The sequence below is a fragment of the Dasypus novemcinctus genome, chromosome X (genome assembly GCF_030445035.2).
Source record: "Dasypus novemcinctus isolate mDasNov1 chromosome X, mDasNov1.1.hap2, whole genome shotgun sequence".
In the NCBI taxonomy this organism is placed as follows: domain Eukaryota; kingdom Metazoa; phylum Chordata; class Mammalia; order Cingulata; family Dasypodidae; genus Dasypus; species Dasypus novemcinctus.
The window spans coordinates 2,017,459-2,022,143 of NC_080704.1; the positions used below are offsets into that span (position 1 = coordinate 2,017,459).

The 4,685-nt window shown below is 47.2% G+C and overlaps 1 pseudogene; it reads left to right on the forward strand.

The window, feature by feature from the left end:
* The first annotated feature begins 504 nt into the window (after positions 1–504).
* LOC101423759 (serine/threonine-protein kinase ULK2 pseudogene) lies at positions 505–3,188 on the forward strand (annotated as a pseudogene).
* Positions 3,189–4,685: the final 1,497 nt, after the last annotated feature.

The following is a 4,685-nucleotide window of genomic DNA, read 5'->3' on the forward strand; positions in this document are numbered from 1 at the left end:
AAATTAAAATATTTCTGTTAACTATAGTGTGTAAGTCACAGTAGCTATATTTTCCCCATATGTCACCATATTCTTTTTTGCCTTCTTTATTTTCTTTTAAATGTTACTTTCAAAAAATATGAGGTCCCCATATACCACCCCCCCCACTCCTCCCACATCAACAACCTCTTTCATCATCGTGGCACATTCACTGCACCCGGCGAATACATTCCGGAGCACCGCTGCACCACATGGACGTGGTCCACATTGTAGTCCACGCTCTCCCCCAGTTCCGATGTAGATCCTCATATATACCACCGTGGGTTCCATTTTTAAGTTGTGCAGGCGCTGCCTGTCCTGTTGGTAGCCCCTCTGCCCAGGTCGGCGTCCCAAGGGATTGGAGTCCCCACGGCCTCAACTCCGCCTGCCCTGGGGGATGCCCCCTCATCTCCCTGGACTACAGGCTTGGTTCAAAGAAGGGGGAGACCCCATGGCCTTGGAGGAAGGTCATGGGGAGGGGGGAGGATGGAGGTGGGCAGGCTCGTAAGGCAGACATGGGGAAGAGAATCTACTTCACTGAGGGGCCTTTAGGAGCCAAAGGGAGCAGGGGGTCACTGCTAGAGATTACCTGCGCCTGCAAGAAGGGGCCAGCAGAGGGTTCAGCTGGAAAGCAGGGAAACTGGGGAGGGGTCTAGGGACGGGTGTTATGTAGAACAAATGACAGGGGGTCAGCAGTGGCATGCCATTGGAAGGATCAATGGTTTTACTGACCACCTTGATTTCCTTGAGCTTTCCATTTTATCCAGGGAAATATAAAGAAGAAACAAGTTCACTGAAGCATGCTGATGGACCAATGACCCTTTGAGGTGCTGATAAAGACCCCTGCCCGACCTGAGCAGCACGGCAAGGCCACCTTAGGCAGATCTGTCAGTACTGGGAAATTATCAGATCCACAAGTAAAGGCATCCTTAGGTGGTCAGCTACATCAGGGTAGCACAGACAGTTTAAATACAGAACGACCAATGGACGTAGCTCCTGCAGGAGCCTGTGGTGCGGTGCTGGCACCTCCTGCTGGAACAAGTTCCCGGGCCGCCCTGTTCACGGTAGGGTCCCCTCCACACAGTGCCACGGCCCCCGCCTGTACCCATATGGTCCTTCGAACGAGACCAACTTCAGTGGGATCCAGCAGCCCTGGAGGCTCCCTCTGCTCTGCCAGCGGCCGCGGGTGTGTGGGCTCCCCGCCCGGGCTGTGCTCGGGCTCGTCCCCTCCGGGAGCAGAGGCAGCCCCCAGCCTGAGATACATGCCTTACGGTGCTTCACCCCCCAGCTTAGAGGGGTTCATCACCTTCGAAGCCCCTGACCTGCCTGAGGAGACCCTGATGGAGCGAGAACACACAGACACCCTCCGCCACCTGAACGCAATGCTGATGTTCACGGAGTGTGTGCTGGACCTTACAGCCGTGCAGGCTGGGAACCCAGAGCTGTGCACATCTGCTCTCTCATTGTACCAGATCCAGGAGAGCACGGTTGTGGACCAGATCAGCCAGCTGAGCAAAGACTGGGGGCGGGTAGAACAGCTGGTGTTATACATGAAAGCAGCACAGCTGCTCGCAGCTTCTCTGCATCTCTCCAAGGCCCAGATCAAATCCGGGAAACTGAGCCCATCCACGGCGGTGAAACAAGTTGTCAAAAATCTGAATGAACAATATAAATTCTGCATCTCCATGTGCAAGAAACTTACAGAAAAGTTGAATCGCTTCTTCTCTGACAAACAGAGATTTATTGATGAAATCAACAATGTAACTGCAGAGAAACTCATCTATAATTGTGCCGTAGAAATGGTTCAGTCTGCTGCCCTGGATGAAATGTTTCAGCAGACTGAAAATATTGTATATCGCTATCATAAGGCAGCCCTTCTTTTGGAAGGCCTAACTAAGATTCTACAGGACCCTGCAGATATTGAAAATGTGCATAAATATAAATCTAGTATTGAAAGAAGATTGTCGGCACTCTGCTACAGCCCTGGGACCATGTGAACAGTGGTTTGTCCTATTGCCTAGTCAGTGAGAATGTGAGATGATACATTTGGGATTACAGCATGGGTTCTCTTGCCATCCCCAGGAAACTATAGTTTCTTCACTGGTGACTACCAAAGAACAGCGGTGATTTCAAAAAGGAAAAACAATACCAAAACTACATATTTGTAGGAAATCTGCCTTATCGGAGAAGTTGCCCGTTCCCTTTTTCTTTGTGGATACAGAATCAAGAGTATTCCACTTGGCTCTCAGTTTGAACGTGGTAAATAAATATACTTTAAAAACTAGAATGATCAGTACAGTTATTCTTAACTTAAGAGTGAAGCAAAGTGAGTGGCTCTTCCCTCAGCTCACCAGAGTGTTGTGTGAAATTCCACACAGATGGGAATGTTAGGAATGAGTTTGCCTTTCTCCTAGACTCCTAGACAATTCCTAAGGGATGAGAGTAAAAATCCACATCTCATCCAGGCAGTTTAATATCTGGGGTCATTTTGTTTAAATCGGAGTGTGCCTCCTAAAACAGCTCACCAAGAAATAACTTAAGAAGAAGTGAAAGATGGCTCATGGAAGAAATTTTGAAATCTTCAGTTTGACCTAATGTGGATGCATTAATCCTCTAAAATATTTCATATTGCACTAATTTATTAAAACAACTGTGTATTGGATTTTGCAATTTAAAACTAAATGATGCACAATGGACTTGTTTAAAATATTTTACTTGATATATATATATAATACCCTTTCCAGAATTCAGATGTACTCTCTAGTGGACTTTTAAATGGTAAAAACTTGTATTCATGTGAACCTTTACATATATATTTTTTTTAACTTCTTCATCTACAACTACAGATTCTGTCAATAATATTTTGAGTTGCTGATTGTTTGCTTTTGGTTACATTTTTAAATGTGCTTGCAGAATGTGCATTGATGCCTATGACCTCTAGGTTTCTTAAAGGCTAGGTTTATTTGGGCAGTATTAGAACAAATATCATAAATTGAGAGACCCTCTCAAGAATTCATATAGGGCCAAAACAGAGTTGGTGATCTAAATGCTTGTTAGTGACGTGGGTTTTCTCTTAGGAAAATGGGCAGCTCTCTCCAGCCTGAAGTGTTTTCATGTCAGTCCTGACAGTTCACCAAATAGCTAGTCATGGAGAACGCAGGCACTTAACATCCCTCCAGAAGTTGTTCCAACATTGTATATGACTTTGTTTCTTTTACTTACCTGCTTGAATACTTGAATAAACCATCCTCCGCTTTTAATCCTTTAAAAAAAAAAAAAAAAAAAAGACCCCTGCCGAGGGCTGGGAGGAAGAACTGGAGTGAAGATCTCAAGCGGACGCCAGCAAGCTCTGCGGATCTTCACCAGATGGCCACAGCCTCAACCAACATCCTGCTTGCTCATGAACGAGCTGGATCTCAAGGACTTCCTGCTCAAACAGCCCCACAGCTCACGGAGGGCACGCACTAACCCTAATTCACACCCCGTCCTCCCTTCCCATCCCCCCACGCCTTCCCGCTGTCCCAAGCAGCCTTATTTACTGCTCGCCCAGCTCACCTCTTCCGGCAGACACCTCTTGTGCGGCTCTGACAGTCAGGCAGTTTTAGCTCAGTGCACTAGCTCTGCACCCCCTTTTAAGTCCGTTTATTTTATTTTCAGTACAGCAGTAACAACCATTCCACCACGAAGGTCAAACGTGGAGTTTGGATCCATCGCAGAACGATGAGTGGGTTGGCTGAGAAGGAAAGTTGGGGTTGACCTGGGGGCTGCCCAACTGTTGTCATTTCGTTAAACTGAGCGATTTCTTCAATGGGCTGCACGAGCCCAAAGTTTGTACCAACAGGAAACAAGTCCAATAATACTTCTTGGGACATCGGCCATCTCATGAGCATTGTGGAAACCTCGCTTGGGTTTCAATTGGGCAAATCCCCATCGGGCTTCCTAAGAAGGAACAGATATCAGGACAAAAAGTGGAGGATTTAGGAATCCCAGAATTCTACTGCAGTTGCCTGAAAAAGAGTGAGAGACAAGACGCTTCTGTTGGTAGCCCCAGAAGTGCTTTGCGGGAGGGTGTTTGCCCCAAAACAAGCATCACCTCATGGGGACCATTTCTGGAACTCCAAGACGCCAACCAGACCACTTGATTATATTCCAATCTGGTCCCCAGAAAAAATTGTGCCTCGTTTTGGATGCAAAGAGGCTGTGAGAACATGAAATGCTAAATTAAAAGAGTCTTAATACTTGGGGAGTGGACAAGCAACACTGGAAGGGCAGGGGGAAGGCTGTGCTGGTCTCAGCGTGGGTGCTGGACAAGATGCCAGAATGGCCAGGCGAGAGGAGGTGGAAGCTACACCTGCCTCCCAGAAGTGACCAAGAAAATGCTCCAGAGGTAGAGAGAAATGAGTGCCTATGGCTAAGAGACTTCAAAATGAGTTGGGAGGTCATCAAAGGGATCACACTTATGCACATCCCAGCAGGATCCAAGAGACAGACAAAGTAGATACAATCCCAGGTACTGGTACACCTGAGGGCTACAGAGATACACAGGGTCTCCGGTCATGGCAGATAGCTCTGGAGTTCAGTGCCTTGTCTATGGGCCCTACTTTGGAATTTGTGTTCCTGAGTATGATGGAGTTCAACTCAGATGTGACCTTTCTACACATGCCTCT